Raw genomic sequence first — 26241 nt, 5'->3', positions numbered from 1 at the left:
TGGGCTTATGTGAAGGTTTTATTTGAGTCAGTGGCAACTTGAAAGGTTTATTAGTGACATAGCTAATGTAGGCCTGGATCCAGAGCCTGAAGATCTAAGGGTTGCTACTAGCATAAGCTTTGTACCAGTCACTTAACCTTTCTTTCTTCTCCCTTCAGAAGAGGATAAGATTACAAACCCAAACCAAGAAAGGACAGAAAAATGGTTAATTATGTGGGATTTTGAGTATCAAGATTCTCAGGAAATGTATTTTTTAAACATTGCATTTTCCCTGTGGTATTTGAAAAAATGTTAATCTTTTCCTTGTTCTCTAAAGTTCTGGATTATGTTCTGTTGGAGCCTATCAATTATGACTCTACATCTTCAAAAACAGTTTCAAAATGAATATTATGAGGTGACAAGGTAACGAAAGCAGATAAAGTCTGCTTCTGGTCAAGAATTCTTTTTTAAACTTAGCTCAGTTTTGGTTTTGATTAGAGTTTAATAATGTCCTTTAAAATTATACATAGAATCATAAATAATTGATATGTATGTGGCAATTTATTGTTTTGCAAATGCTGGCATATGTTATCTCACTGAAACATCACAACAACTTTATGTGTAATTGCCTGAGAAATTTGGATTTTGGAGCCCAAGGACACACAGCTGGCAAGAGGTGGAATCAAACTACAGACTTTCTGGCTTCAAGTTCAATTGTCTTTCCAATATTCACCACAACCTCATCAAAGACAAAAAGACATTATCCTTCAGATTTACATCTGATGGGTGTTATAATCAATGTGCATTATAATGTCCTCGAAAAAAACAATATAGTGAAATTAATAATAAAATCAATGATTCGCTCCCTGGGCAATTCTCCCAACCATCCTTACCCTGACTCCCTGAACCTCAAATCTTCCTATTTATCTTTAATGAGTAAACACTCTTCTTAATTTTCTTGATCACAGTTTGAGTTTTCATGTCCTCATGCGTTATGAAAGAATAAATTTATGTGCCTATAAAACTTGATCTAGATTTGGTCCTTTTATATGATCTCATATGTCACAAAACAAATTCTCAAACATATTTTGGCAAAGGAATGGAGGAGTGATTTGAATTATAATACAGCTGGCAAAACTGAAGGCATCATTGGTAATTAAGTCCAATTTGACATGTTTACCATTTAGTGCAAACAATGTTGTCTGACTCAGGTTTCTTAGTTTTTGATATTTTATTATGCTTCATCTCTTCAGTTTGCTTGCTGGTATTGATGATTAAATACTTACCTGTTTAAAGTGGGGAAACTATATAGCTATTTTATGTTTCAAACATTTGCTTATGTGTCCGCCACATGTTCTTGTTTCTGTGTTCTGCTAATAGGAAGAAATGAAATAACTGCCCTGAGTCCTGGTTGCTCTGTGTGTGATGCTTATTCTCTTCTGCCTTTAGCCTTTTAAATTGTAAAAGTGCCATGATAACAAAGGACTTATGAGAAAACATAAATTCCTGTCCAGCTTCACTTCATTCAACAGATTTTTCCTTCCTGACTTGACCTTTTGGCTTCCTTGTACCTCCCACAACTCTGAGAAGACAGGTCTGGCTCAGCCCCTACCGGACTGATTGCACTGCAATGCAGTCATTAACTGGGCTCCTCTCCATTGCAAACTCTTGTAAGAAAAAAGCTCTATTTTGTTAGAATTTTTACACAGAAATTGTAGACGTGTCTGGCACCTCCAAGCTATTTATGAGGTGTTTAGTGATTAAATAAATGCACATCAAATCAAGCAAATAAGGTAACATTCCTACTTTGTCATCTTCTACCTCTTTCCTTGGGCATGATGCTTTGTCTCTATCTGAAAAAACCGAGTGATGCTGTGTGGTGGTGCACAACTGTAATCCCAGCTCTTGGGAAGCTGAGGCAGGAGGATCAGAATGAGTTTGAGGCCAGCCTGAGCTATGCTATATAGTGAATTCAAGGCCAGCCTGCACTACATAATGAGACCCTGTCTCAAACAAAGTGTGTGTCGGGGTGGGGGGATATTCCTCTCAGGGACCATTGTGAGAGTTAATTAGAGCATGGAACTGAACAACTTAGTACTGGGAAGCATCATACAAAAGATGATTATGCTAGTCATTACAACTTTGTGTTCTCTATGCTTTTCTTTCTAGGAATAAATCACAATTGTTTGGCTTTAGTTCAGGTCTGTATTACTTTAATGGAAATGTAATTAGCCTTTTTTTTTGCTTTTTATTGTGTGCTGCATCCATGCTACCTATGGAAAACATAAAATACGATGCAATTCTTATTCCCCGTTATATCCTCACTTCCCAGCCCATGCACAATGTGTGTGCATTTAAGGCTTTGGTAAGTAGATACTCTACTTCTGCTGCCTCCTGAGAAGGACAGAGAAGAACTTTTATTCCATGCTTTCTCCTCTCTCCCAGCCTCAAATCTCACTCCAAGAATTGAATACTTATTCAGGACTGTAGCCAAAATCATCAGGAATTCTCCAACAGGCTATGCTCTTTCATACTCCAGGGCCTTTGCACCCACTTTCCTAGTCTTCCCAACAGCCAGCCTCCCTACTTCATTAGCACGCTTGACTAGTGTTTATCCCTTACAGTCCAGCATAACATTGAGCTCCTCTTCAAAATACTTCCCTTTCACCCCGGAGAGGTTTCCTATCATTTGAGCTCCTTTAGTACATATCTACATGGTATGCAAATAACCCATAATAATAATTTTCATATCCTTTTATTAACAAGATAATGAACTATTTGTGTGAAGCCTGTGTCTGTACTCCTTGCTCCTAACATGGTGTTTCATGTTCCACATCATTCAACAAATGTTTCTGGGGTGAACTATTGAACAGTTTTTGTAATTATAATTTTGTTGGCAACAGTATGTTCTACCATATCCTTCCACTAGAATGTACTTCGTCATTCTCTTATTGTGGAAATTTTGACATTCTCAATCATTGGCATGTAGATTCTTATTTCAGAATTTTCCACTTAGTATAAATTCTCAGGAAATGTAAGTGTTTAAAATAAAATTTCTAAAAAGTGAATGTCTTACAACTGTTTACTTGAATTAGAAATAAATAGTAGTTTTGTCAGCCTATTTGCAGGCAGGTATTTCGTGTACATAGTCAAATACTTAAATACTCCTTTATCTGTATATAATTTGTATGCACATGTAACTTTAATTTATATGTTGAGTATATAAAACAGGAAGCTGAATAACAAGACACAAATGGCATAACTTGGAAATTCATAAAAGGAACTACAAATGACTTTCAGGTATATGAAATGATGCTCAAACTCACTAGCAATACAAGAAATGCAAAAATATATCAATCAGACCATTTATTTCACTCCAATAAGAACGGCAAAAATTAAGGAAAATGAATGATACAAACCATTGACAAGATATGAGAAGACAATTTTTTTGCACTGCTAATGGAAATGTAGACTATGTGGCCATTCTCAGAATAAATTTTATAGTACTTAGTGAAATTAAGTCTATTTCTTGCAGTGTTGACTGTGGTAGCAGGGAGATGAAGACTGCCTCGATGTAAGCACACCACAGAAGGTATGTGGTGGAGCAACCTAAGAGGTGCAATGCAGTAGTTAGGAGCAAAGGAACAGAATGACATAAGGCACTGTGTATAAGTCATAAAAATTATATTGAGTGAAAAAGTAAGAAATAAAATGCAATATATACTCACAAATTCTAATATGTCATTTTCTTTCTTATGTGTTAATGACAATGAAATATAATTATAGTTTTGTTATGTCTTGCTGTTAAAATAGAAACTTCTATAGCAAAATTAATTCTGTAATATGTTTCAAAGCTATAGGTATCTCTTAGAAGCCAGATGTTAAAATGAACTTATTAGAAAGGCAGAATTTCCCTTCATAACGTATAATTGTGAGAAAAATGAATCTTGTTTTAAAAAATATTGTCATTCTTTCTTAATGTTTTTTTAAAATTATTTTATTGATGCATTTCAGGCATACAATACATTTACATTTATCATTGGGTGCTTGTACCTGTACATGATGTATCTTGGTTCTTATTTTTTCCCCATTCCCTGTGCATACTTCACCCCCTCCATCCTTCCCTATTTACATAGATTTCGTTTCCATTTTTTTCTAATAATTTTTCCTTTCCCTTCTTTCTTAATGTTTAAAGGTAGATTGATTGGATTGCTTCACATTTTAAGTTCTTTTTTCTTTCCAAGAAGCATAAGGAGGTCAAATGATTAAGGAGAAGTAATTTTAAAAAAGAAGTCAGAATTGACTTCAGATTATGTATGTGAAATTTTTTTACCTCTCCTTCTCCCAATCAACCCTGTAGGTGAGTCTCTGTTCCAAACCCTGAATCATTATGATTATAATGAAGAATGCTATTATTTACACCATGAGTCTTTCACCTTAAAATTCATTGTATTATAGCCAAATTGAGCCTAAGATTTCTAAAGTTATCTGTCAACATGCAGACTGGGGCTCAGATGTTTGAAGTATCCACTGAGTTTTAAAAAAAATATTCGTGCTAGTGTTACTTTATAATGAACTTAGATTAAATATACAAATGTAGGCATGAAGGAATGTCCTTATTATTACTATAACTTTGGAGTATAAACAACAAAATTTGGAATTCAACCACTAGCTACTTAGCTCCCTTTGGATATAAATACGACATTGCTTTTATGTAATTTAGAAAATTCTCCATAACCTTAATGAGAGAGATTTTTCCCTATCATTTGTTTAGAGAAAGAGACAAAACTAGTGAATTTAGGACTTCTTTGTAGAAAGTCTCTGTAAACGAAACTAATGAATCTTGATTCAATAAACTTGAATGAATATGTATTTTGTCATAGTCGAATGATCTAAGTACTCTGAAGTCAGATGTGCTTTCAGACTACTTTCATAAATGTAAATTCTTAATTATGATCATTTTCAGGGTTTTTATCTGTCTTCTAGTGGTTGTTGCTACTTTGGCCCCTTTTATATGTTTTGGACAGGGAAGGAAATACAATGCTTGCATTCCCGTGGTTGCTATAGTAATGAGAAAAAACTGCAGCTGGGATTGTACACTTGAAGAAAAAGACTGAGGTCATTTCAGCCCTGGAGACTTAGTAAATATTAATTGTGAAGAAGAAAGCTCTTGTTCTCATTCTTTAATAGTTTTTTTTTTTATAAAAGCCTGAAGTCATTATATTGAGATAAATTGTGACTCAACATTACTGCCCCTTAATTGCATTCCAAAGGTAGGTTGAAATGTTAGCTAAATTTCTAATCAGGAGGATTTTGCATTCAATTTAATGAATTCTCTGCCTGCTGCTAATATCCTAAGATGCAGAAGGAAAAAACCCTTAGGTTTGAAGAGGAAAAGAGTTCTATATTCTCTTACAGGGCAAAGAGCTGCAATTCTGTCAAGTGTTTTTTGATTAAATATTCACTTAATAAATATTTCATTTTAAAGTTCTTTTTTGGACATACAACATACATACCTGCCTTAAAGTCCTCTCTGCACAGAGCGCAGACCCTGTGAGAGTCCAGGGTACCCAAGACTGAAATCTTAAGTGGTGCTTAGTCAGTATTAGCACTTGTCATTATTGTTGTTAAATATTTTCATTGCTGTAGTAAAGATGTTATGGTGTTATTACTTTTTTTTCCAGATAGAGTGTTCTGATAGGAGTTTGATGATCAGGGTTCAGAGGTTGAAGGTGAAAGTTAACTCTATTAAAGACGACAAATGCCAGTTGGGCAGGCAGGTGTACCTGATAGTTCTGAGAAGCCAGGGCAATCGAATGGTTTTCAACAGCACTTATTTACTGTTTACCATGTCTTTGTGTTAGATATTATGGAACAAAGAGGTTTAGAATAGTCTACTTTCCTACTCAGGATGGGCTTATAGAGGGTTTTGGTTTACATTACTATGTATATTATGTATAAGTATATATGTATATGTGTATATATTATGTATAATTATATATGCATATACATCTAATTTTACTATGATCCAGACATGTGGGGGTACCATAAAAGCACACAGAAGGGGAAAATACTTTACAGAAGTGCCTAGGAAGCTTGGTGATTGAGAGTACACTTAGGAGGCAGGTTTCCAAGGTTTAAGCCTCAACCTTGTCATCTTCGGTTCTGTAAAATGTGATTAGTACCTAGTTACAGTGTGCTATGAAGACTGTGCTTGCTGTGAAGTGGGGATTAAATGTCTGTATGTCTGTCTGTTTGTAGCCATATCTCTCAGCACAGTACCTGGTATATAGCAAGTGCTATAAGCATGTGAACTGCTACTGAGATAAATGTTGGGCCAATAGTACTTCTGCTCTCAAATGATTTATTTAATAACAATTGTGAGCCTTGTAGACTCTTGGATGCAATGGGCAATGGTTCTGAAGCCGAATAATTTAGAGGCCTATAATGAGGATCCCTTCTGAAACCAGTGTGTTGAATACATACGTACTCTAATCTTACTAGAGTTCCTTTGGAGACTCATCAAACAGTACTTAAAAAACAACTCTGCTTTCACAGTCCTGAATCATTCTATCTAGAGTTCAATTCTAGATAGTTTTCAGACTATCTAGACAATTATAAGGAGTTCAATTAAATATCATGTTTACAAGTAAGAGTGCTTATAATTGTGACTTTGAGTTTGAAATATGAAATCCCATTATATCTAGCATATCTTTAAAAATATAACATGTCCTTTCCAGGTGGCAGACATAAACATCTTGTTATACCATGGCAACTCTCTGAGCAACCCCCAAAGAAAATTTATAAGTATAAACTTATATTTTAATTGAGATTACTCCAACTGTACCCTCCAGTTTTGAGAAATCATATCCTTTTTTTGTGTATGTAATTTGGAAAAGACATATATATGTATGCACACATGTCATTACACTATTCTTATTTTCCTGTTTATCATATTAGTAGGATCAACCAATGGACTGGGATTAGAAGTAACTCTACAGATGGAGCAGCACCACCTTCACTCTGATGCTTTTATTTTTATAAATATCCTTAGGAAATGCAGATTAAAAGATAAAGAGGTGATGTGCAGTAGACTAATGAATACTTGGCTAATGATTCCATGGTTCAATAAAGTTTAGCAAGGTATTGCCATTCAAAACTTAGAACTTTGTCTTTCAAGTCTCACAAAATGATTTAGTATTTACACACTCTAGAGGCATTGATGTCATACTTAATTGATTCCATAAATTCTGTGTACTTGAGTAGAATTTAAAAGTTAGAATGCACATTTCTTCCCTTTGCAAAGAACTTCAATGATTCCTAATTGCTTACTGGGTAAATTCCAAATCTGTTGGAATTCTTTGCTCCAGGATCTGACTCAAGGTCCTTTTCAACCTTATTATTATTTTCTTTCTAAATTCATGACCTTTAATTGGAAGAAAAAAATGCCATTTATGCCCTCAAGTCTTTTCGTTTTTCCAGCAAAGACTTTACAGTCCTTAGAAATCCATCCTCTGTCTCTTGTAATTAAATCTTCTTACATATGGATGATATCACCGGCAATTGATAGCAGCTCTTGGGTTTGATAATTTTTTTGGGGGGGTGGGTACCGGGGATTGAACTCAGGTCCTTGCGTTTGTGCAGAAGGCGGCAAAACCACTGAGCTAAATCCCCAGCGGGTTTGATAATTTTGATAGACATTTAGTCACATCTCCTATACTAGAGGTGATAAAATGTATGGCAAATGTTTAAATTTGAGAAATATTATTGCTGTAAAAGACTCCTTAATTTCCCTCAAAATACTTCCCATTGCTTCAAACCCAAGTCCCATAATTCTTGCCACTTTGTGAAGCAGTTCTGGAAGTGCTCTTTCATGAGTATCTTTTGTGAGCTGTGATAAAAAATGGGGTAAATGCTGCTAGCAAGGAGCACCCAGTAGAAAGGTAAGCTTGTTAAAACAGCATGGTATAAGGGGCCAGGGATTTAGCACAGTGGTTCTGCTCCCTGCCTCGTAAGCCCAATGTCCTGAGTTGATCCCCGGTACTGCAAAAACAAAACAAAACAAAAAAACCAGCACAGTGTGTCCTCATCCACCTTATTCACTGGATCTGGCACTGTGTGGCTTCTGAGTCTTCTTCAAAGTGAAAATGACTATGAAGGGAAACATTTTTAATGTATTCAGGACACTGAGGCAACGATGACCAGTGTGACTAAGAGAACTGCTTCACAAAGTGGCAAGAACAATAGGATAAATGATAAATGTGTTAGAAGGAAGGAGGAGTATTTTGAAGGGGATTAATGGGGATGTATCTTTTACTATAATAAATATTAAAAAATTAAAATACACCATATTCTTTGATCTTACCTCTTATATGACTCATATCTCACCTCTTAATTAATCACAGCAGTTCTTTGTTAAGTTGTCTTTCTGTTTCTCAGCAGAAAGCTGACACTTGCTAATGTATACGTCTGCTTTCAATAACAATAAGGCCTTTATACATGTTAAAGTAACATAGTCAAACACATCATTTGTAATGGAGGAGAAAAGATAGCATGATACTACATAATATCATCTTTGAATACCTCCGCAAATTCCCTTTCAGTATGTTTTGTTTTCTTATTAGTACCTGTTTGTCATACACAAAAAGTATAATCACTGTGGAAAATTTATATATATGTATCATATAATAACACTTGTTCTTTCTCCTTCACCTCCCCCTCTCCTCCTTCTCATCTTTCCCTATTCTTAGATTCCCTTCCTAACTCCATAAAATATATCTTCTTGTTTCTTATCACATGCCTTTTATTTTGCTGTTTTAATTATTTATACTTTGGGTTTCTCATCTAAGAGAATCTGTGCAATATTTAACATTCTACATCTGGTTTATTTTGCTTAACATTAAAGTTTTAAAGTGCATCTATTTTCCTACAAATGGCTCAAATTTATCTTTCTTTGTGGCTGAGTAGTGCTTCATTGTGTATATATACAATTCCTTTATCTATTTATTTGTTGATGAGCATATAGGCCATTTCCAAGACTTAGCTATTGTGACTTGTGATGCTATAGGTCTCATTATTTTTGGATTTCTGGTGAATTCTTTCAAACACAGGATGTATTCTTAGGACATTCATGTCCACCTAATAATACATAAAGTTAAGTTGAGTTCATAGGAGTCTTGTCATTTGCCTTTTTCTGATTTTACTCCAACCATACTCAGTAAATTAGAATAGCATAAATAATGTTATCAAATTTTATTTTTGTGAGCCTACCATATACTACATGCGGTGTTATACAATTCACATTCAGATTTTTATTTTAATACCCATTGTGAAATAGGTATTAATAATGCTTGCATAGCTTAGGTCATGCAAGAGACTATGATCACATAGCCAGCAAGTCAAGTAGCATTACAACTCAGCATTCTGTGCCCAATAATTACACAAAAGTTTTATAGTCTGGATGACATCCAGGTGTCCAAGAAAGCAAAAATTACATAATTAAATCTAGTCCTTTTGGGATGTCAAAGAAATAATAAATGATGTTTATTTAATGAAAGGAGAAACTGTGTGTGAATAACTCAAGTGTTAAGCACATAAGAGTAATGAAGTTATTGTTGATATTGTTTAACAAAACACTATATGATTTATGCACATCAAGACTACAGATTTGTATCTTCAAATCTGTGTGAACTACTCTAAATCTCTCTGCACAATTGTCAAGTACAGATTTGATCATTACTGCCACACTTAATCACAGACTACACTGCATTTTTAAGGGTACATGAGAATTGTTTTAGTGCACACTTTATTCTCTTTTGTGTCCGTGTTGGCTATCTTTGAGAACTGTATTTGTAGAACCAGGCTGTGGACCGTACCTCCTAGGAGCTAGTGTTTTGACTTCATCTGTGACATGAGGATGTGTGGATGCTACAGATACAACCAAATACTCAGAGCCTTCTTTAAATGCAATGAAGAAATAGTATTGTGCCATTGGAGAAAAAAGCAAAAGGCACTGGACTGGTTGATTTTATATATTTTATTCCTGTCATTTGCCCACCTCAAAATGAGAAGTCCTTTTTCCTGTTCACCTTTCTTTCTCTTTTTTCTATTAGTTCACATTACTTACAGAGAGCACTTGGTTTCAATTTGGTGCAGTCACACATGTGTATAACACACTTTGAAGATTTGTGCCCCATTACCCCCTTGCCATTGAATCCTGCTCCCTGATTGCCTTCTTGTTCTATAGCAGTCTCCCTCCTATGTTCATATTCTCTCTCCTCTCCCTCCTCCCCTCTAGTTTTCCCCCTACATTCTATGTAGGGGGAAAACATGTGATATTTGTTTTTCTGAATCTGTCTTATGTTTCTTAACATGATGCTCTCTAGTTCCTTACAATTTCTTGCAGATGACATGAATTTTTCTACTTTATGGCAGAGTAATACTCAATTGTGTACATATACTATATTCCCCTTATCCATTCATCAGTTGATATGCACCTACTTTGCTTCCATAGCTGCGGTCTTGTTGATTTTGTTGCATGAACCATGTATATACAGGTATCTCTACAGGTTGCTGATGTTAACTCTTTGGGGTATGTACTGAGGAGAAGTACAACTGAATCAAATGGTAACTCTGTATTTAGGTTTTTTGAGAAAACTGCACACTGATTTCCACAGTAGCTGTACTAATTTACATTTGCCTCAACAGTGTATATGGATTCTTTTTTCAACATTGCAAGCAATTTTTTTGTATTTTTTGTGATAATCACTCTGCCCGAAGTGAGATGGGATCTCAATATAGTTTTGGTTTGCAGTTCCCTGATGGCTAAAGATGTTAAATCACTTTACACATAATTAATGGCTATTTGCACTTCTTTTGAAAAGTACCTGTTCAGTTCATTTGATCATTTATTGATTGGATTATCCATTCTCTTGATGTTAAATTTTTTATGTTCTTTATATTTCTGGATACTATTTTTGTATAGGAAGAAGACAAAGATTTTTTGTCTTTCTGTAGGCTGTCTCTTCCCTCCAATGTTTCCTTTGCTGTGCAGAATCATTTTTATGCAATCTATTTAATGATTCTTGCTATTGTTTCCTGAGATATTGGAGTCCTGTTCAGGGAATCATTGCCTCTGCCTATATTTTGAAGTATTTGTCCTATGTTTTCTTCTAAACATTTCAAAGTTTTAAGTCTTAAAGTCTTTGAACAATATAGAGTTGATTTTTCTTCAAGGTCACAGATGTGGATCTATTTTCAATCTCATATATATGGATATGCAGTTTTCCCAGCACCATTTGCTGAAGAAACTCTCTTGTCTCCAATGTTTGTTTTGGCACCTTTTTCAAGCATCAGATGGCTGTAGCTATGTGGGTTTGATTCTGTGTCTTCTATTCTACCTGACTGATCTTCGTGTGTACTATTGTGCCAGTACCATGCTGTTTCGTTACTACAGTTTGTAGTATATTTGAAATCTTGTCATTATCTTTTTCACTTCTACTGGATGGCAAATATTCTCATAGACAAATATAAATATACAAATTATCACATCTATATGTATGGGAGATTTTCAATTATGTGTTTCATTAAATTTATCTCGCATTTCTTATTGTCATCTTCCCTGGGTACTCTGACAATATTACATTTAATCAGTAAACAACAGTTCTTATTCCTTTTTTTGGTAAGAATGTTTTACTTCTCTCTTGCTTTAACTAAATTCTGGCTCTTCCATGTGGTCTTTGGTTCCTTAGGGATATTCAGTGTGTTAGCATAATGCAATGAAAGGGTCGATGCAAATAAATTGTTCTCAGATTATACCCATTGATGAAATCTCTTCTACTTCTATCCCTTGCCATGTTACTTATCAATCAGTATACTTCTTGATTACTACTATCTACCTTCTTATCATGCCTCTGAGTTTTAAAGCACTTAATATATGTCTTGTCTTCTTTTGAGATGTGAACTCCAACTATTACCCAAAGGAACGTCATAATCAAATGAGGTTTCTTCCATTACTTACTCAGAATTACTTGACATTTCCCTTGTTAACTTCATTATGTTATTAAACCTGAATGAGAATGCTTCACATATAACTCTTCTAAAGCAGACAAATATAGATGATATTTTCCTTATAAAATATACAGACCTATTAGAAAGACAAATCAAAGAAAAATCCCTGAGATATCTGGGTTGAATTAGAAGGAGATATATTTTAGAAAGCAATTCTCTTCCCAACAGTTACCATAAATTATGTTTGAATTTTAGGGTTCAAAAATAATTATTAAGATTAGAATCCATTACCACTTTCTATTTTTACCAAGACCATCCCGTCGATATGTGCATATCTTCTTAAATGAAATGATCTACTTTTGAAACCTTAGACTCTAAGAAATTACACCTGACAATTTGCATATCTTTTCATCTTCTCACTCATTGACTCTCACTCAGTTCATTATATTTTCAAAGTCACTTTGACATTTATTCTCTGGCTTTCTTTCATAAATTGCTATTAATGATCTTGGGCCAATTTTTCTGTTTTAGTTAGCTCTTACTATGATTTAATGATGACATCAACTATATATGTTATACAGATTCAGCAGTGGCAACAAGAATAGTTATTGGTAAACAGTAACGATTGAATAATTCTTCACATTTATCATACAATTAATATCACACCATTATCTTATTATTTTATCTGTTCTCCAAATTAATTCTTTCTTTATTTCTCATTCTTCCTTCCTTTTGTTTTTTGCCAATATTTTTTCGTGTTGACCTGCTCTCTTCCTGCTCATTGTGCCTTTTCTTCAACCCCTGCAGCCAAATGCATGCATAATAAGTTAATCCCATAGTCACTTTCTCTGTTCTTATTCTCACACTTCTGAGTCCTGCTGAAGAGACACTGCCCCCCCCCCCCGCCCGACCCCGGCGCCCCGCACACCAGTGCTAAAGTCATTAGAAATTCCTGGCTTCTGGTGTTAACTGCCAGTTCCATGCTGTGTGGAAATTCTATTACTGGTCACTAGCAAAGAGACTTCAGTTTTCCCTTTGGTGGTAATTACCAATTTTCACTGTGCTCTGAAGTTTGTTTTATACCTTTTTCTCAGTATTATCCAGAGACTATATTGTTTACTTCTCAATATAAAATGAGAACAGACATCAATTTCCTATTTTTAAATTTATCTATGCTGAAACTCAGAGATTTCTTGTTTTCCTTGAGTTGGAGGAAAACTTGCTCCATTGGTATCTAAGTTGTCATCTGGTTTTATTGCATCTCAGCCTTTCTTGTCTTTTCTGGGGAGCTCACTTATGTTTGTTTCTTTGGTTTGGGATAAGCAGTTCATTAACACAAAACAAACATGCCCATGAGATGTATTTCCTTCATACTCATTTTTTCCTGCTACAGCCAATCCCCCAGCAAAGACAGCGTGAGGTCATTGTCTTCATCAGGACCTCTCTACCCTTCAGTCCTCAGCGGACCGTTTTCACCTTCCAGTGGACCTCCTTTGATACATGAGTCAATTGGAGCATTATTTATAATGCTGGTATCTCAAATTTCCACCTACCTACCTACTATTAGCTCTTTTATCTAATCATCATGAGTGTTGACCTCCAGACACTTTTAAAATTCATTTTGACAGGCAAAATGACCAGTTTGTAGAACGAAGTGCATGATTCTGTATTCTTCAGTTTGTTTCCTTTCATTGCTTAGAAACTCAGAAGATGTTCTTATTTATTTTTGGTGGTACCGGAGATCAAACTCAGAACCTTGGGGTTGCAAAGCAGGCGTGGCACCACTGAGCTAAATCCCTGGCTCCAAAATGTTCTTGTTTAAATTAAATGTGGGCTATTTGGCTTTCTAGTGCTATTTAGAATGACTTTTTTTTTTAGATTGTATCGGTAATTTAAAAAGTTCTAGATATCATGAGCGCTCTCTGACATGTTCCTCTTTTGCTTATATCCTGTAGTAGCTCACCCTGTAGCTGTCTAACATTCCAATGGGTTTTGGGGGTGACCCAGAGCTTTGTTTAGTGGGTCCTGTGGCAGTTAAAGGCCACAGCTAGAGAGTACAGGGCTATGTTAATGTTCTCCCATAGACTCCAGAAGCAGCAACTTTAACCAAAGCTGTTTCACGATAGCATATATTCTAATTATATTTGGCTTCTTAATTTTTGTTTGTAGAAAGCTTTTCTTGGCCAAAGCTAATGGATTGCACAGTCTTTAGTGTCATACCCACCTGGGACTTAGCTTTATCTCTCCTACTTTCTATAAATTTGATTTTTCAATATAACATCAACCAAATTATTTGTTTTTTGAGCCTATTTGATACTGCCTCAAAGGACTTATTATTCAAATTTTAAGGTTAAGGCATAAACCTGATGGCTATAATAATAGCCACAAGCACTTTTAATTAGAAAGTTGGGAGAGTGATAATAGTATTATATTCATTCTACAAATACAAAATCTATAGCTTTTATATGCTATTTAAATGCTAGAAATGACTCAGCTGGGATAGACCTGAAAGCAGATCAATCCAGTTCTCAACTCTATACCCTGAGATGTGTTGCGGTACCTTGCTGATCTTAGTGAGTGCCTAGTAGTCAACAGTATGTAATGAGGAAGTAGAGTCTTAGACAATTTCTATTGCCTAATAAATTCTTAGTTAGAAAAAGATTCTTCCTTATACTTATAAAATAGTTTAAATTTACAAAGTTCTTTTATGAAATTTATAGAAAAAGTCATATGAAGCCTAAAACACTCCTGTAATGGAGACAGACTAGGTACAAACATTCCAATTTTTCAGATAAGGATGTAGATATTTGTATAATGAAACGGACTTACTTGACATAGTTAACAAATGGTGGGGACAGAGATTTAGCTCAGTGGTTCCCGTGCCTGCCTTGCAAGCGCAAGGTCCCAAGTTCTATCTCCAGTGCCAAAAACCCCCCCCAAAACAAGTGGCACAGTAATCTGATTACCTTTTGTTTTACAAAATTAAAGCAGTATACGAGAAACAAAAAATTAATTTTTCCCCCTAATGTAGAACAAACAGGGAAATATTATTTTGAAAGTTCAAAACATTTAAACGTAGTATCACTTGATAGTTTTAATTTCATTAAATCATAGTCAAAGTTTTTCTGTTAGCCTTAAACATCATTTTCTTTAAAATGAGTTCCAAACAAAGTAGGGTGATGGGGCCAGAGATTTAGCTCAGTGGCGCCGCCACCTGCCTTGCAAGCACAGGGCCCTGAGTTCAATCCCCGGTACCAAAAAAATAAATTAATTAAAAAAAAATGTAGGGTGAGAAGCCATCTTAAGTAGCTCCCTCTGCCTGGGTGCAGAAAAGCCCCAGATTTTCCATAATTCTAAGACATAACTATCATGAAGTTACAGGGAGGAAGTGGATATCTCCTCTAATTACTATAATGGGCACAGGAAAATGTGTGTGTGTGTGTGTGTGTGTGTGTGTGTGTGTGTGGTGTGACTGGCTTATTTGATTTAGTATATGCCTTTAAGTTTTCAGAATCGCCTTCTGTTTTCAGGCTGAATAATATTCCATGCATGCATGTACATGTTCTGTTCATCCAGTCACTCATTTATAAACAAGTGCATTGCTTCCAACTTTTGGCTCTTGGATAATGAATAATGTAGAGAGTAATGCTGCTATGACCATGAGTGTACACAGTTTACTCATCTTTAAAGTAAGGATGACAGTAGCACCTAACTCATGGGGAGTTTGTAGAAAAGTAAATTAGTTACTAAGAATTTAACATAATGAGCTGCAATAATGAGCATAATGAGACAATGCATTTCAGTTATTTTTATTACATCTAGGAAAGAAAGAAACAGGCTTGGGGGTGGGGGAAATAGAGGACAGTACTTGGTCCTGGTGCAGTGAGCTGTAAGACTAATGATAGAAGTAGTCTTGAAGGGTACAGGGGGGCTCCAGCCACTCCCCTTCTATTCTGATCTGTTTCCAAGCTTACTTTGCAGCAATTTCATTACTCATACTGCTTCTGATGTAAACAAAAGTTTGATATTTAAACTAAGAAGAGGATCACTTTGCAAACGATTTTGAGTGCTGAGGAAAGGTTATCTTACATGAAATTTTAGGCTTTTACATTTTCTGATTCAAGCACATTAGTGGTTGCAAGACTTGAAATAGACACATTTCAAGGGAAAAACTGCTTAAATGGCAGTTGCTTTTTGGCAGATGGAGGAATTTAGTTCATATCTAAATATGAGCTTTGTTTATTTTTATCAGATTACTCTGCAAATTGGATTAATGTGTAATTTTAAGCATGGCAGGCATAGAACTTCATAGAAGGGCTTTCTATTTCTAGCATTTTCATCTTATTGAGTTATTTTTAACTTTTAGCATAGATGTGGAGCAAAGGCATATTTTTTCTCCTTCCAGTAGCATTGATGTATAAAATAATGTTATTTCTCTGACAGACTCGTTGAAAAAAAATGTCAACTGGTCACATCTGCCTGGTACTTCATGGCTGACAGGAAGAGAAGCTCAAACTCTGTTGTTACTTGTGGCAAAAAAAGTCACACATAGGAGATACTGAGGAGAATATGTGCTTTTCCATCCCCAAGCCCACGTGATTTTAGTCCTAGTCAAGGTTGTCATTGTTGGACCCCAGAGCCAAGCTCAGTTCTGGGCTCAAGACCAGTGATTCCTGGGGCCTTTGCCATCATTCTGTCTTCTGGAATAGAAACCTGAATTCAACATCTCTGTAATCCCTTCCTCTAGCTTCATCTGTGCCTGTACGATTTTCTGCTTTCCTGACGGACACTTGGATATCAAAGTGACAGCATTTGGCAATTCCCTCAACTTGTGTCCCTACTCTTCAGCCCCCGATTAGCTCACAGAAAAAACGAAGTCATTTGGGAGACCAGCAAAAGTTATCATGAAGAATGTGGTTGCAGTAGAGTTTTAAAAATGCATTGAAATATGATGATAGTATGCTTTTCTGTGAAATAGAGTTCATGTTTTTAGTTCTTCCCATGAAGACAACCTGGCAGCAACATAGCCCAGGGATGACAAATAGGACATAATTTATATCTCAGGGCCCATAGAGTATTATCTAGCTCTATCCTATTTCCATGGGATGTCATATCAGAACACTAGAGTGGGTCTACAGTATGAGGGAAACTGGTAAGCAGAGCGGGGAATTCCTCAGATTCTTCAGATGCTGCCCCTTTGGGGGAGTTGTATTTTCTGACCTCATGTTTTTCCTGCCTCCTTCCAACTCAGAATGTCTTAAGGAGGGATCTGATTAGGTTTATTTTAGGATTTGTGCAAACAACTAATGGGCTCTTCTGAGATGGTCACAGCCCTTAGGTGATCTCAAAACTGCTCAAACATCGCTATGATTCCTGGCAATTCTAAGACCTAATTGTGCAGTTCTTTCCTCCTGAATGGAGGTTATACCTGGCAGAGGTAAATGATTCCTTTTTAGTGGGAGCCTCTTGGAGCCTGCTCGGCACAGGGGTTCTACAGGCATCACAGGCTCTGGGGCGACTTCATGTTATAGCTGCATGGGTAACAGGCAGAATCAATTTCATCAAGAGGCAAGCCATAAGCACTATGAGTTATTAAAGTGGCAAATTCACCAAGTACTATTTAATTATGCTTCTATAAATCAAGAAGTCAGTTTATATTCACCTATCTTATTGCAATATTATTTATATGGGTGTATGAAATAACATTTTATATTTTTAAATCAATAAAATTTTTAAAAATATTCTTAAACACTTGAAATCATTTGGAGCTAGAGACCTGACTAATTTCCCATTCAAAGGATTCATCTTCTCCTTTACCTGATGCTTCTTCTCTACTGTGTGCTAATATTTAGTTACAGAACATTTTGGCCAAATTTTAATAAAGATTCACTAAAAATGCACAGACGAATAGTGTAACATACAGATTTTTCCAGAAAATACTTCATATTTATTGTCTATTGTCTTTAAATATCCTTTCAATGATTCTAAAAGGGATATTATATATTCTCTCTCAGTATAGATTAAAAAAACCCAAAAAATGAATATCACACCAGTTTTCCTGGTGTAATAATTATAATTATAGAAACCTATTTAGCACATATTGCTAAAATATTTTTTAAAATTGAGTTTGGTTTTTATTCTGATTTAATAATTTTTTTCAACAATTATAATTCTGTCTCACTAGATAGCAAAGTGAATATTAACAGGATAATATTTTGGTTCCACAATTTATATTAATCCTTTATGATCACCAAACTTAATATTTCATTGAATTCACATTCACTTTGTAAAAACTTTCCTGTGTTTTGACTTTGTTTAATTTAACATTTGCATGAATATCTTCAGAACATATGTCATTGAAACAATAAGTGGAGGTAGTAACATTGTGACTCTTCTATAATTTTAATCAATTTTATCTGATATTTAAATATATTTACTGCGATTATACTACATATCGACTAATTCAATTTGAAAATATATATAGAAAAATTGATATTTCTTTATATGCTAGATAATCTCTGCTTGGAATTTAGGTGTATTTAACATATATTTATATGGGAAAGTATCACTATCCATAGATGTATATCTCTACCAATCTATAATATGTTTTATATGTTGATCTATAATATATATAGTATATGTATTTTGGAAATTCATAGCAGCTAACTCAAAAGTAATCTATGAATATATACATGTGTGTTTCCAAATCACAAGAATCTTTTTTCTTTTTTTTTTGCAGTACCAGGGACCAAACTCAGGAACTCAGGACCTTGAGCTTGCAAGGCAGATGCAGCATTACAGAGCTAAATCCCTGGTCCACTTCACAAGAATCTTGAGGTGAGACTTCCTATATCTGTGTTCATACAGTGTAAGTTTTTAACATTTTTCCCCCTTCCCTCAACGCCATACTCACACAAGGTGGGAAGCTTGAGCAAGGTTAGTGAGATTTTCTCCTAGGGGATTTGGAATCGAAATGAACTGATTCTAGCTTCATACTCCTTAGTCTACTGAGTAGGGGAAAACCAAATATTTTTTGACACATAGATCAGAAAGCAGAGGAAGAGAAGATGCAGTGAAGGAGGAAAATAAGACAGGCCTGGAGAAACGAGCAGATTCAGAGACAGGGAGTGGTTCCTAATTACTATGGAACTAAAGTTAGTGTATTTCTAAGGCATGGCTAAATTCTTCCCTTTGGTTTTAATGGGATATCCCCATTTTTGCCCACTCTGAGCCAGAGTGTCTTTTATTTACTTCGATATTGAAAATATTAATCAATACAATATCTTTAAAATACTACTTCATTTAGCAATATATTGTGAACATTTTCTCATATTAAATATTTTTTCTAAAGATTCATTTTTGCATGTGTCTATTTGCTTATCTGAATTTTCTTAAGTGGTGAATCTAAATTGATTATAAACAATTGCATAATAACTTGTCAAGTCATTAATTGTATTCCAAAATTATATAATAAGCAGTGAATTTCTTTATGGCTTTACCAGTATTAGGTATAAACCTTAAAACATTTTAAATTGATATTTCAAATAAATAACAATAGATTTGAAAATATAATTATGAAAATAGTGTATCATATGCAATTTCTTGGCTGTTCAGAAGATTTATAATTTAAAAATTATTGAAGTATATTGCTTCTCAGCCTTTTGGCTAAGATAAAGTGTAGTAAAAATTATTGAAGTACTAAACCTGTTAGCTTTTATAAGAAAAATTGAAGTCCAAAATACAAGATGTAAAGAAAACCAGTAATTTTAAAAAACATAACCTGAAAAAGAATGAAAAGTAAGGGTAAACACTTTTCTATATAGTACTAAGTTAAAACGCTAAAATTCAGGTCTTGTTCCCCTTCATGTACAGAAATTATACTTCTGATTACCAGACTGTACTTGACCATCTTACACTTTATTATGAAGACCTCAAGTACAAGAGGTCTTAACTAGTGTTCAGTGTTGAGTAACTAACTTTTAAAAATATGGTACATATCCACTTAAATACAATATGTTTATTAACTGAACCACCTACTTAAGAAACTATTTATTTGTTTTTTGTTGTGGTGGTGGTGGTGCTGGTGCTGGGGATTGAATCCAGGTCTTCATGTATGCTTGGAAAACTGTTTTTTTTAAAAAATTGAAAGCTCTGCTATGTAGAAACAAAGATAAAATGTATTTGTTTAAGAATATTTTTATTTCTCTCTATATGAAAATGGTAACAATATATCTTTACAGGGTATTATTGATTGAATCGGTTATGGTGTATGTATGCTCAGGAATTTTATCAAGATAAATCTGTACATAAAATGCTGCATGTAACTATATTTGTGTATATATCCTGTATGAGTACAGCTAAAAATGTTGAAAGATATATCTAAATGTATTAAAACCTGTTATTTGGGTGAGGATGAGATAGGATCCAGAAAAAAGAAATTATAAACTTCTTTATTAACTATTTACCGTGTGTGTGATTGTATTTGTAATTAAAATAACCTTTGAAGAGAAAAAAAGAAAGAAAGATGCTACCATAAACTACATAATTTAGGGGAAAAAAAGAATTCTTATTTGGTAGTTGTTAACTTTCCCTCTCTCCAAGAATTACACTTTTTAAATTAAATTTTTATCTTGAAATAATTGTAAGTTCCCATGAAGTTGTAAGAAATAATATAGAAATCCTGTGAACTCTTTATCTCGTTTCTCTCAAATGTAAAATCTGTAGCCCAATTTCCCACCAGAATATTCAGATCACAGAATTTATTCAGATTTCCCTAGTTTAGCATCTGTGTGGGGGTGTGGGTATGTTTAGTTCTATGTAATTTATCACTTAGGTAAATCCTGTTATCTGCCACTGTAGTCAAAATACAGAAGGGTTTCAATACCGCAAGGATCCTTGGTGTGGCTGTCATATAACCACATCCATTTCCTTCCCTTGCCTTGTACCTAATCCCTGGCAGCCACTATTCTGTTGTTCGTGTCTGTAATTTTGTCATTTCAAGAATGTATATAAATGGAATCGTGTGGTGTATAAACTTTTGAGGTTGGCTTTTTTTTGCTTAGCATATTTCCCTTGAGAGTCATCCTAGTTATTGATTGTATCCATGATTGTATCCATACCTTATTCTTTCTGTGGTGTGGATTACCACAGCTTGCATAGCCATTCATCCACTGAAGGACTGTGGCTTGTTCTTTTTATTGCTTATCAGTAACTTGGCTGTGAAAATCATCTATATCTAAATCACTGAGTGAATGAATACCCGTTTTCATTTCTCATTGCTCAGTTGTATGTTATTTACCTGCTTAGCTTTTTAAAGAAATAAACACTGCCTGACTTTTCAGTAGTAGCTGTATCATTTTACATTCTTCTTCTTCTTCTTCTTTTTTTTTTTTTTGTCGTACTGGGGATTGAACTCAGGTTCTTGAGCTTGCCATGCAACCAGCGGAACCATTGAGCTAAATCCCCAGCCTTCACTTTACATTCTTACTAGCTGTGTTTGAGTAATCCAGTTTCCTTGCATCCTAATTAGCATTTGGGGTGGCTACTGTGTTTTAATATTTATTTTAGTCTTTATGATAGGTTTCATTGTGTTTTAAGATTAGATGATGGAACAAAACTAATTAGAATTCTCTACTTTGAGAATTCTTTGCTCTCTATAAGACTGAATCCTTCAAATGTTTAAAGAATCTTAGAGATGAAAAGAACCTTAAATAGCTTTTAGTTGTAGAGGAAATACAAATATCTAAAGTGGAACTTCAATTTCTCATTATTTTGTCTTTCATATACCTGAAAAAATGAAGACATATGTAACTGTTTCTGCTTAAACTAAATATAAAAATGATAAAATTCCATTTTTTCAACAAAATCTAACAAGTATTTATTGAGTTTGTAATGTGTGATCAACATTTTTCTAGATGTTGATACTATATTAAGAAAAATAAATAAAATTCCTCTTCCAGTAGAGCTCATGCTCTAGTGATTGGGAGCATTTTAGATTGCTGAAACATAGTAAATATCATCTCCTTATTCTCCAATTGATTTGAAAACTATTAGTAGGCATAGGAGTTCCCTTTTCACTGGAGATAAAAATGTGTATATAATTGCTCACAAAAATATTAAAAGGATATATCTCATGTTGGTCAAAAGAATACACTGCATAATATTCCACCCAGTTTTAAGCAGAATTATTTTCACCAGAATACTGAAACATGTGGGCCACATCCCAGAATGCTGCTTGTCAGGGAACAACCAGAGCACATGGACTGAAGTTGACACATCCCAGACTCAAGCTTCAGAAGGGCTGGGCCATGCATTTCCAGGTTCTGCCTTATAAATTTGTCCTCCAGAGGAGATAAACGAAGGATAATGTGGGCCAAGGCAGAGGCCAGGACTTGCTTCTTCAGAAACTTCTTTCACAGAGAACCAAAAGGACTGTGAAATAAGAACTTTCCCGTCAGGATTACTACTGATTATTCTACATTGAGATTCATAAAGTAAGCCATGTCATGATGCCGTGTTTTGAACTTTTCAATCTGCGGTATGCCTTTTATTCTGGAAAATTTTATCTACTATTTCTAGAGTCTATAACTTTTCTTAAGTACAAAGTCTGGTGTTTTTTTTTTTTCACTTTTTTTTCCTTCTTGGTACCAGGGATCAAACTCAGGACCTTGCACTTGCAAGGCAGGTGGCGGAAACTCTGAGCTAAATCCCCAGCCCACAAAGTCTATTTTGAAGGTTGATAAAGAAGAAAATGAAGAAAAACCTCATTGCCGTATGCTACAGATTATAGGTATATTTGCTTAAGTTGTTTTGGGGATTAGGCAAGTGTAGTACATATTATTGTTTTTCTTCTATATTTGAAGCTATTAAGAGATAGACAAAAATATTCAAGCAGATATATATAAAAATATAACAATGCAGATGAATGGTGCATTGCAGGATATGGCAATGATGAGATTCCCAACAGTGAATTTAGAATTAGGTTTACCTGCCAAGTTATAGACAGCTTTAAGCAAGTTTCTCTATATGAGAGTGATTATTGTGTAAAATTTATCCCTTGGCGGTACAAACCAGAACACATAGTGGCCGAGGCAGGGAGGTTTTCTAAAGAAGGAAAGAAATGGGAGTTGAGCTGTGCAGATTGTTTCTTGTTCCAGATCTTTCAATGAAATTCATCTCGAGCCAGGTGTGGTAGCTCCTGAGTGTAATCCCAGTGCCCTGGAAGCTGAAAAAAGGGGACCACAAGTTTAACCCTAGCCCGGGCAGCTTAGAGAAACCCTGTCTCCAAAAAGGGGCTTGGGTGGGATGTTCAAAGGCCCTGGGCTTAGTCTCCATTACCAAAAAACAAGCAAACAAACAAATCTCCTACCTTTTCCTTTTTTTCCCAGGCAATGAAAAAAGACTGGAAATGTTCAGGGAGAAAGGCCTCCCAAGGAAATTTGAAAAATTTAAATATTCATTAGTACATATTTACAGTATGTAGTGATTACATTCATCAGGGAGAGTTGGTACATGTACATAATACATCTTAATTCTTTTTACTTCCTCTTCTCCACCCCATCCTTCTCCAGATCCTTTTCCCATTTGCAAAAGATCCCTCTCCCTGACTCCTATTATCCTTTATTTTGCCCTGTAAATTATTTATGCTATGGGTTTCTCATGTAAGTGAAGCCATGTAATATCTAAGTTTGTGTGCCTGATTTAGCAAATTTGAATATTGAGTAATAAATATTTCTTTTTGACAATATGTAACTTAAAAACTAATGTATGAAGAAGTATGCTGATCAAGTGGCTTTTCTAGAACAAATTAAATAATTAAACTGTATCATAGGATATTTAAAAAATGATGTTAGTGGAAAGATATATACATGCAAGTAAATATTTTTATTTGTACTAGACAATTGATATATGAATTTGATAAATTATAAATTCCTAAAGTCTAAAGTTATTAATAACTGAGAATGTCATCAGATATGAAGGAAATATAAATTAGTGGATCATAAAGTTTACTGAGATTTGCTACAATTTAAGCAACAACTAAACAGGAATTGCTATATAATACATTTTGCCTTGTAATAGTTTTTCTGTCACTTTGTATAATGCAGTATAGATAACCCTTTCTTTAATCTCTGACAAGCAACTGTAGATTGCATATATTGGTGAAGTCCAGGCTTATATGGGAAGAAAGAGGGTCGTTGTACTGTGCGAGACACCAAAACATAAGAGTGATTTAGTCACAATTGTTTATTAGACTCATCCATGAAACTTATGAAAACGGATAATATTAGCTTCTACCCTAAAATATTGTGACTCAGTAGATGTAGGCTAGATCCATGAACTCTTCCTCACATTATGTTACTGATATAAATGATTCTTGGACTACACTTGAGAAAATGCCTCAGCATAAGTGTACATTCTTGAGACTATTGGACTTCGCAGGTACTGTTCACTTTCTCTTTCATACTGTGTGTGATCATTAACTTCTATCCATATTAACTATGAAATGTTTTGCTTTGAACAGTCACCAGATGTGCTGTTGCATTTTGAAGCTACTCCCCACATTTCTACCCACAAAGGGGATACAAGTATCACCTCTGGAAGGGCACTTTTCTTCTTTTTGAATTTGGGAAATATATCAGTTGTGAGAAAGTATATGGTATTATGTATCTTTGCTCTGGGATACAATTAGACATTTTTAAAATGCGTTCAAGTTGTGACAGCCTATGTTTTTGTGATTCTTTTCTCACCAAATGATTTTTGTCTATTCAAGAGAAAAGCAGATGTTACTTTAACCAAAGGGGTCATGTGAGACAAAGCTGATGCTCATTTGGTTTTTAAAATCCAGGACAGGAAAAAAGTACTAAGAAGTACTCTTTAAAGAGTTTTTGAAATCTCCTAACTTACATGAGCACATTCAGGTTATTAAATATCATACACAGAACAGAACAGGTACAGAATTGGGGAGAGGAAATCTTGAAGGTTGTGTGCAGACATACTTATATACAGAAATACTCAGGAATATTTATTGGCATCAGAAGCCTGCTGAGTTGGGCATAATCTAGAGAAGTTCAGACCCTAGCAGAGTGTTTGTGTTCAGAGACTTGGCCACACTTGAAAGAATAGAGTAATGAGATGGATGAGTCAAACTACTTTCCTGGTATCCCATAGCCTATTCATCCTATAGAAGGAGATCCATCAATTTCCGGTGCTTGTGATGACAAAAATGTTGCTGTTGAGAAGGCTGATGCTAGAGAGTTATAGACATCTCCAGGATATCTGGGTAGCATCATGAAAGTTGTAGAAGAGAGAAATCAGGAAGACCAGGATAGTCATATGAAGGAGACCCATTTAACTAATAGCTATATAATAAACTAAATGAGAAAAAACTGAAGGTCAATATGTCATTGATTGTTTAAAAATGTCCCTTCTAAATTTTATTAGGCATGGGTGGGAGTATAGAGTGATAACCTACCTTTAGTTGGAATATTTGTCATGAGGCTGTATAATTGTATTCAGTATACCCAGATACTCAGTCTGCCAGTGATAAGGTGGGAAATTCACACCAATTAGACTTCAGAGCTCCCAGTTATTCGAGAAAAGTGCCAACATTTGGTACCAGTGGAATGCTGGCATTTAAAGAATGCTACCACAGCCATACCACTAGAGCAGTTGCCAGGAGCAAAGTGGCTTAATAAAAATACGTATTTTATCCACAGAGAATTTCCATCAGCTTTCTATTATTTTTAATTTCAGCAGTTTTTAAAATAGCACACAAGATTGGGAGTAAAATCAAATTGAATTTATAGGAATCTTAAGACATAAAATGCAGCACTTGAACTTAAAGATGATGCCCCATACTCTCTGACTTTATGTTGATGGCTTTACAAACAGCAAGATTAAATGATTGTGTAATTTCAAATATTCATTTTGTCTTATTCATTTAAAAATAATGCCATCTAAGTTTTAGCTACACTGTGCATGGCACCAGAGTAATTTTTATTTCATTTTACCTGTAGATATATGATTCGTTAAATGGACAGCATTCATTCTTTTGCAACCAATTAAAAACAAATGGGGTCCATAAATGTAGCTATATTGTGAATTTTCCAGATTTGTGGTATAACTTTAAAGGCTGTTGCTTCTGGAAATACTTCTTTGTTATCACTGAGTCTAAATACATTTCAATTAGGCCATGGCACAGACTGGAAATCATTTCTCCATTTCTCATGATGGCAGTAGATGGCTTTAAACTCA

Source organism: Heterocephalus glaber, unplaced genomic scaffold (assembly GCF_053883595.1).
Source record: "Heterocephalus glaber isolate CG9 unplaced genomic scaffold, H.glaber_assembly_v1.0 deba00000676, whole genome shotgun sequence".
NCBI lineage: Eukaryota > Metazoa > Chordata > Mammalia > Rodentia > Bathyergidae > Heterocephalus > Heterocephalus glaber.
Note: the sequence above shows the minus strand (reverse complement) of the source record.